We start from the raw sequence: 9,344 nt of genomic DNA, 5'->3' as shown, positions 1-9,344 counted from the left end.
CTGAAGTTTATGAGGTACTACATTTTTACATACTTTCCTACGGATGCTATGAAACTGATAAATCTTCCGTACCAACTCAATTAACAATTCATGATCAAAATTAAGTAATAACAATTCGAAAAAGAGGTATAGTATATAACGGTACACGTCCTCGCCTTTAAACCAAAAGATATTAAATTTGATTTTTGACAGTTCCTTTTATCTTTTTTTTATCAACTTTTTATGTGATTGTTCCATAATGATAAATCTCTTTTATAATTTCAAAAAAGTAATAACACGTATCCATTGAAGAAAGGATGTTTACATGGATACGAGTTTTGGAACAAACCTTGTCAGCCCACAATTATTTATTAAGCTCGGACGCCCTCATGATTGTCTAACAGAACAGCTTGACATACGTTGATCAATAATAACTCATAGATTCTAGTATGCTTAATAGGAAATTATTGGAAAACAAATGACATGAGAATTATTCACTTGGAGGCTATCAAACGTATTCACACGAAATGACCATGCAATCTCAATCGTCGGTATATGGATAATTGCCCCGTATTCGGATTTCCATTATGTTGGGCACAAAATCTAAGATGGAAAAAAATCTAAAGTGAGTAGCGGATTGGATCGCACCCAGGTCCTAATAGCCCCTCTCAGTTCATGTACCTTTTCCCTAAATTCTTTATTATCTTTGCATTTGCAGGCAGCAAGAGAAACTCAGACATGCCATGAGTGTACATGGCTACAAAGAGAAGGCACCAGTCTGGATTCAGGAAGAGAGTGCTAGAAAACTGTCTGGATTCAGGAAGAGAGTGCTAGAAAACTTGTTACGCTTATACGGGAATTCGAGTGTCTCCAGAAGGAATTCTCACGAGTAGAGGTTGAGATGGGGACCAATCTTGAACAATGAACTGTTGATTGCGAAGAAGAAGATGAAAGAATCAACGTTTGAACAATGAAGGTTTAATATTTGTAAGTTTCATATCAAGAATCAATCTTGGTTTACTTTGGTTGTCATATTCTTAGAAGCATAATTTTCGTTATCTTGTCCTTACAAGTGCACAAAGCACGAATCCACCTGAATTTTGCCCAACGTAATGGAAATCCGAATACGGGGGAATTATCCATATACTAGCGATTGAGCTGGATCCGTGCTTTGTGCACTTGTAAGGACAAGATGACGAAGATTATACTTCTAAGAATATGACAACCAAAGTAAACCAAGATTGATTCCTGATATGAAACTTACAAATATTAAACCTTCATTGTTCAAACGTTGATTCTTTCATTTTCCTCTTCGCAATCAACAGTTCATTGTTCAAGATTGGTCCCCATCTCAGCCTTTACTCGGGAGAATTCCTTCTGAAGACACTCGAATTCCCGTATAAGCGTAGCAAGTTTTCTAGCACTCTCTTCCTGAATCCAGACAGTTTTCTAGCACTCTCTTCCTGAATCCAGATTGGTGCCTTCTCTTTGTACCCATGTACACTCATGACATGTCTGACTTTCTCTTGCTTACTGCAAATGCAAAGATAATAAAGAATTTAGGGGAAAGGTACATGAATTGAGAGGGGCTATTAGGACCTGGGTGCTATCCAATCCGCTACTCATTTTAGATTTTTTTCCATCTTATTCTTGATCTTCTGATGCTCTGCTTCTGCATTAAGGTTGCCCTTAACTTGGAGATAGACATTGAGATCCTCGTTGATGTTTTCGAATGCACATTTGGTGGGTGCATCATCCCTCCCACTCAACAGAACTTGTAAAGCAAGTTTGCTCAGAAACCACGACACGAAAACGAAAAAAAAGCAGTAATGAGATCTCAGTTTGATAATGCCATTACCTCCAATGATAATAGACCCGTCAAGGTTACCCCCTCCAATTTATGTGTCTTCATGATCTCCAAAACTTCCTCAGTTTGGCAGTACACGTATGCAAGTAGACTGAAGTGAAACAGTCGGCGGGATTGACCACATTAATACAAAATTCAATATTAAAGAGGTTATTCATTAATAAACAAATCGATTGCAAAAAATAGGATAAAAGGAAAGAAAATCCCCGGAAACTTACCATTCATTATTTTTCTTAGTCAAATTGGCTGAACTAAAAGACTTGAGGCCTTTTACTACAGACAGCACGAGATCCATCTCTTGCTCCACCCTTTCATTTGTCCAACACTGAAAATAAGAGATCCAAACACATCAATCAAACTGAAATGAATTCATATTTACTACTTCAATTTAAACTTGAAGGGTATTGTTATAATAAGAGTAGGAAGAACTTTTGATGGCTAAGGTCTTAGTTAGACCAAATGTCACCTCAACAGGAGAAGGATAATCGCTCGTCATAATTGACTCCTTTCTCTCCACACCTTCCAGTGAAGGAAGGCGCTGCCACAGTTCTTCTATGATAAATGGCATGAAAGGATGTAGCAATCTCAAGCCGTAGTCCAGACACAACCACAAAACAAACTGTGCAGCAGTCCTTTCAGGGACAAAAGTGTCCTTGTCCACATAATAAGGCTTGATTGCCACGATAAACACTTCACTTAATTGCTGCCACCACGAATAAACGGCTTTGGTCGCATTAGAGAACTCGTATGAGTTCAGCGATGCTACAGTTTTGACGATAGCCCGGTTTAGCAAAGACAATATCCACTTGCAGCTGAAAGGCATGGTCTCCAGAGCTAGGATTTCAGGAGGGATGTAGTCACCTCCGAGCTTGCTCCTAGCAAATCGAACAGCAGACCAGACCTTATCACACCATCGACGGTAACCCACCACTCTGGATATATCGAGATTTATTTTTTCGGACTGGAAAAGGATGAAATATAAAAGAATCAATTCTAAATTAGTAATACAAGGATAAGTCAGAATGTAATAACACTAAATGGCATGTTTTGTTTGCAGGAACATAATAACACAGCGCTGTTTGTCGGGTGTCGAAACAGGCCTCATGGATAAAAAAAGTGATTTGAGCAAAGACATGAATGAACCTTTGTTGTATACGACAGTAGGGTGAATCAAAGAGCATCAGCCCCACATTCAGGGATCCCATTAGGGAAGTCCCTGGCCAGACCTGCTTTCGCGATGGTCCTTTCCCTCGGATCTAGGTTGCCCTCCTCCAGCCTCTTGTGAAGGCCTTCGAGGGTTACTCCACTCATCATTTCCATTGGGTCTATGACATTGCCTAGAGACTTCGACATCTTACGCCCGCGTGCATCATGGACTATTGGGTGAAGATAAACCTGAAAAAAGCACAATCCCCAGAATTGGGTGAAAACATTCCAAAGAATGTTTGCCTACTGAATAAGTTCAGCACGCTGGTTTCTTTCTGACTGGAAAAGCTAACTTATCAAGTGTTCAAAATCCCTAAAACCAGGAAAATAAATTCTCTAAGATATATTAATTTCGAAAAATCACCTGCCTAAAAGGGAGATCACCTCCCAGCTTCGTTGTTAACATGACCATCCGAGCCACAGCAAAAAAAAGGATGTCATGTCCGGTCTCAAATATAGAGTTTGGATAAAATGCCTCTAGATCTGCTGTATCATCAAGCCAACCCATTACAGATAATGGGATAAGACTAGATGAAAACCAGGTATCTAGCACATCAGGATCTTGGTGCAAGTGAAAGTTCATGCCGGGAAATTTTGTTGCGGCAGCTGCCTAAGCCTCTTGCTCATCTCTAGCAACCACCCATTAATCATCGTATTTGCCGAGGTCCTCGACTACATCATCTTCGCAAGTGACATACCATGCAGGGACATGGTGGCCCCACCAAATCTGCCTTGAGATGCACCAGTCTGTTATACTCTGTAGCCATATGTCACGTCAAATTACACAATCAGATAAATGATATAATTACATTCATTTAAATATGCAGCAGACTGAATGAAAACAAAATGAGGTACTTTTTCCACTTGGGTACGTGCTGTTTGGGGATTATCTCAAGCTTCCTGTGGTCTTCATCCATAACTGTGTCTAAAGCTTCCTTCGCCGTGATTTCGCAATTAACCCACCATTGTGGTTTTATCAGTGGCTCGATGACATCATTGGTCCTCGAAGAAAGGCCAATTTGCATCTCATGATCCTCAGCAAATCGATAAAGACCCTAAATGTGCAAATGAACAAACTATTAAAATGGAATGGAAAATGCAAAAATTTACTTCTTTGCTAGGAAACATATTAGAACAGCAAAATACTATATCCCCTCAATGGACTAGTCCCAGACTTAAGTTTATTTGCATATATGCCTCTTGGCTGTTTCAAGGAAAAGGTGGGCGCATCTTAAAATTGGATTCCATAGACTTTTAGAATCTTAATCCCCAAAAGCAAATATATTCAAATCAAGGAGACGAATTCTTGAAGTAGTGAAGAGCTCCCACCGAATGTAAAATTTAACAGGCAATATTTATTACCATTGTCTTCAGTGCCTCAATCACAGCCTGACGAGCCTCAAAACGCAGCATGTCAACAAACTCTGATCCACCATTTATATTAATTTTGCCATCATCAGTGAAAATATTAATAAATTCTAGATTGTGACGCTTTCCGACCTCAAAATCATTTGGATCATGTGCCAGAGTGATCTGAAAACAAAAGTACGTACAAAAACCTGTGTCAAGCATATAACGACAACGCAATTTAGACAGTTTCAGAGTATTACAAATGTCTTCCTACCTTAACAGCTCCACTGCCAAAACTTGGATCTACAAGAATTTCGTCGCAGATGATAGGGATTCTTCTTTCGATGAAGGGATGCATAGCGTATTTTCCGTGTAGCTTCTTATACCTTTCATCGTCAGGATGTACCGCAATAGCAGCATCACCTAACATTGTCTCCACCCTTGTGGTTGCAACAACAATCTCTTGCAGGCCTTCTTCAGGAGGTTTTTCGATTTTGTATGCAAAGAATACCAAGACACCAAACTCCACCGGATGGTTCCATCCCAGTACTGGCAGAAGGGTTCTTCCTTTTATGTCCACGTAATTTACCTACAAATGGGCAAAGTTCGAGGTAAGTCCATCCTTCTAAGAAAAGAGCATGTCTCAACATCAACAATTAACTGTAGATCAAATTCTTGCCTCAATTTCTGATATTGCTGATCTCAAAGTGAAGTCCCAGTTCACGAGGCGGATATCTCTAGGGGAAGAAAGACAGTAGTATCCATCAGCTTATACAATCATGTGAAAAATCTATAATAAACAAATAATAAAAACAGAACCAACTAAATTACGCAATCGGTGACAAGAGATTTTAATGTACAGATCCAAGGAACTTCAGGGCCATGAGGCCAAACACATAATGTAAGTGAAAGTATATGAACAAGAGCAGTGTGAACATTCCATTGAACATTAAATAATGGAGAAAAAGTTGAATCATCATACCTATAGATAAGTCCGTCGTCGTGTAATCGAACAAATGCTTCTGTAACAGCCCGTGATCTCTTCTCGTCCATTGTAAAAAACTGAAACAAAAAAATAAAGGAAAGAGTTAGAGGTCGAGATTGATTATTAAATTTCTGTAATCATGCAGAACAATGCAGATCCATAGAGCAGACAAGTATGACCAATGAAACAAATACACATCAATCGTCATCATTACTAACTCAAGAACATGAATAAATTCTAAAGTTAAAAACAATCACCTCGCGGGACCAGTCAAGGGATGCACCCAAACGGCGTTCCTGTTTTAATATAGTGCCACCATACTCCTCCTTCCACTTCCGTACCTGCTTTTTTCAAGATAGAAAAGGGAAAAAAAAATCATTTGGATGCATTTTTACATGAATAAAATTAAATTTTGCTAAGGTTGCTATGAAAATGAAGTACTGCTCGATGCTTAATTAGGAGATGAAACTCACCTCAGCAATAAATTCCTCACGACCAACATCGTGCCTCGTGAGATGTCTTTCACGCATGAGCTTCTTTTCCACTACAACCTGCAATATGGGTTTAAAAGAGTACCATTTGTTAAAACAATTATCTAAGAATTTCCTTAAACTCTTCAATAAACATATATAACTTCCTTTTTTGTTGGCAAAAGAGGAATCAAAAACTGAAGGCTAGAAAGAAATTTAACCTGTGTTGCTATTCCAGCATGGTCTATCCCAGGGACCCACAGAGCATTATATCCAGACATTCTCTTCCATCTGATAATAGTATCCTGCTTGATAGAGAAATATCAAGAGGATATTCCCAAAGCCAATAGGGAAAAACAAAAGTAGAAACGGCTCAATTGTGCAACCTCTATTGCAGTGGTAAGTGCGTGACCAATGTGCAACGCCCCCGTAACATTTGGACAGGGAAGAACCTATAGAATCCGAAATAGGACAAGACAAAAAACCTAACATGGTGAAGGAATGTAGTCTCAAAAGCTAGAAACGATAATAATCAATAAAATAGTAAAGGAACTCAAGACATCACGATTCACCGAAGTACATCAGAGAGTATCGTATATTTTTCAAAGTATGCATCATATCTAAGCGGGAAAAGAGAGGAGCAAATTTTCAGAATTTTTTTTTTAAATCTCGAGATGTTTTGAGGCTCCGGGGCATGCCTTAATTAATGAGTGGCAAATAGAAGATAAAATCTAGCTCCTTGGATTTGCTTTCTGAATAGGAAGATAAATCCAGAGTTGTGATACAGCAGCATTCTACTGTGAGCACAACCAGAGTTACAAATACTCCCCAGCATCAAGACAATGACCAACCCAATTTTACCATCTCCATATATCACTTTTTAGTACGGAAAACTCACAATCACAAATGGCGGCTTCGAGCTGTTGGCATCTGCAACAAAGAATTGCGACTTTTCCCACCATTCATACCACCTAGAACAACAAAAGACAAGTAAAGCTCCAAATCGCAGAGAATCGACATGAATCGCATCCAAGCAAAGCATTTCATGCTTACGATTTCTCGACAAATTTCGGATCGTAGCGTCTCCGCATACTCTTCGACAGCCTCTTCTTCTCACCAGGAGGAGTCTCAGGGTCAATGCAATCGTCCGGCCTCTCTTCACCACGGTCCTTCTTTACGTTCTTCTTGAGAAAGGCATTTCCAACTTCTTGTGGTGCCTTCAAAATTACAAGAAGATGAATGAATAGTCGAGGACAAAGAAAAAAAAAAAGAGAGAATCTCATGCATCTGCGTTCAATCAATGCAAGGCATGCGGAAAGTGAAACCACATGCATCAGAACCAACCTCCTCTTGCTTCCTCTCCACGGCTTCGGATCTTTTAGATTGGCCAATGCATCGCAAAGGATGCAGCGACCTTCTGTCTCCCTTCCTTCGCACATTCTTCACATTGTGGTCCAAATGCAACTGCCGTTCATACGAAACAAAAACAACCGAGCTGTACTCGGGAATCCGACGCGGAGCAGGGGAAGGGGGCAGAGACGGATGCAAATGACTGGGCGTCGTCGGCCTCATTATCGGCGGCCGTGCTTAGACACGTGTATCGTCCCCGCCGATGTACATTTGCAGCTGTCCCCTCCGACGACGCGTGTACTGATTTATTTATTATTATTATTTTTAATAACAAGAATCATAAACCCTAATCTGCCACTCTCTCTCGACAGAATCCTCTTCCACTACTGCCGTCAGATTCTTCCCCTCCCCGGCCTCTCGGTTCCGCTGCCGTGATCACTCCCTCCCTGTTCCGCCGGCGCCAACCTCCTCTTTTCCGCTGCTCGCTGCTCTGTTGGGCGGAGACGCGAGGTGATGGAGTTGGCGATGGGAGAGGTGGTAGTGGTGTTCGTCGTGAGGAGACAGAGATGAAGAAATCTGCGAGAGAGAAGAGAGAAGCTTTTTTAGGGTTTTAGGGTCACGGTTGTTTTGTAAAATCTCTCTTTCAGGGCCGTTTCGTTAACAAAAAAGTTATTCACCGGAATGAGATCGGAAACGGAATGAGGTGAAGGTAGTACGGTTGTCTGTTGCAGAGCCATGCTCTGCCAAAGCAGAAGAAACGGAAGGTACGGTGCTGGGACCAGCATTTCCTGGGGATGACTTGGACATTCGAAATTCTTGTCAACTGCTCATGAATGTTTCGGTCTATGTGATATTTTTCATTGATTCTTACAAAAGTGAGGCATATCCTCTTAAAATTTGAAGATGTTCGACCTCGGGATGTACCCAAAATAATTTTTCTTCAACCGCCCGCCAAAACTGGAAGATTTGGTTCTGAAAATCTTTTTAAATTCTATACTAATCTAGCCTTAACCATATTCTTTTTTCTAAAAAAAAATTCTGAATCTTTAGTGAATTGGGAATCCATTAACATATACATAGATTAAAGGAAAATATGTGCTAACTACGAAATTAAATTGAATTTTTATTTAATGCGTTACTTTTAGAAAATGCATTTCTAAAGTAATTTTAGTCCTTTTGTGCCACAACCCATTTTTGTGTATTATGAACTTTTTGAGTTTTTAATAGAGAGAATTTTATTTTCTTTAATTAAATTTTCGGGTAGAATTTTCTTTAATTAAATCTAAAATTTAAAATTAACAGGGAAAAAGAAAAACATTGTAGAAGTGATGGCGTGAAAGGGGATGGAGGGAACATGGAGAGAGAGAGAGAGAGAGAGAGAGAGAGAGTAATGGGCATTACTTGATAGTGAAAAGTAGTATGTAAATTCAATTTCCTTGCGACGGCGGTTAACTAACGGCTTGAGGGTGGTGGAGAGAGAGAGAGGAGAGAATAATGGGCATTACTTGATAGTGAAAAGTAGTATGTAAATTCAATTTCCTTACGACGGCGGTTAACTAACGGCTTGTGGTGTTTTCGGTTCTCTCCCATATACAAAAATAGAGCTATAATCTCATGCTTCGCATCAGTGAAGTTGGTGAACAATTATTGGGCTTCTGACCTCCCTTAGGAGAAGTCAAGCTCCTCTTTACACGTGGAGTCTTATGATTGGGTCAGATGAAGATATTACCTAGTCTCTCCCGTATCGTGACACCGCTCTTGTCGTCCATGGCCATGAAAGGGCATATTTAGGGCTAAATGGGCCGCGCTGCTAGGCCCAAATGAAGCCCATCACTCAATTCTTATATGTTTCCTGAATTAATCACCTAAAAAAAATACTATATTTACATTTTTTTCTAAATATAATACGATCTTTAGAAAGTAGCACAAAAATATACGAATTTTGCATGTTTTCCTAAATATAGTACGACATTTGGAGAGTAGCATAAAAATGCACGAACTTTACATTTTTTCATAAATATAACATGACTTTTTAAAAAATAATATAGAAAAACACAGCTTTTAGGTTTAGCTGTGACTGTAGCACATTAAAAAAGTAGATCGTGCATTTATGTACTATTTTTTAAAGGTCGTGCTA

General features: G+C 39.6%; 1 pseudogene; it reads right to left on the bottom strand.

Annotated features, from left to right (window-relative positions):
• Positions 1-315: 315 nt before the first annotated feature.
• Positions 316-7,878, bottom strand: LOC116188520 (annotated as a pseudogene).
• Between the last annotated feature and the right edge of the window lie 1,466 nt (positions 7,879-9,344).

The sequence above is a fragment of the Punica granatum genome, chromosome 1, assembly GCF_007655135.1.
Source record: "Punica granatum isolate Tunisia-2019 chromosome 1, ASM765513v2, whole genome shotgun sequence".
NCBI lineage: Eukaryota > Viridiplantae > Streptophyta > Magnoliopsida > Myrtales > Lythraceae > Punica > Punica granatum.
Note: the sequence above shows the minus strand (reverse complement) of the source record. Positions and strands in the feature narration are given on the sequence as shown.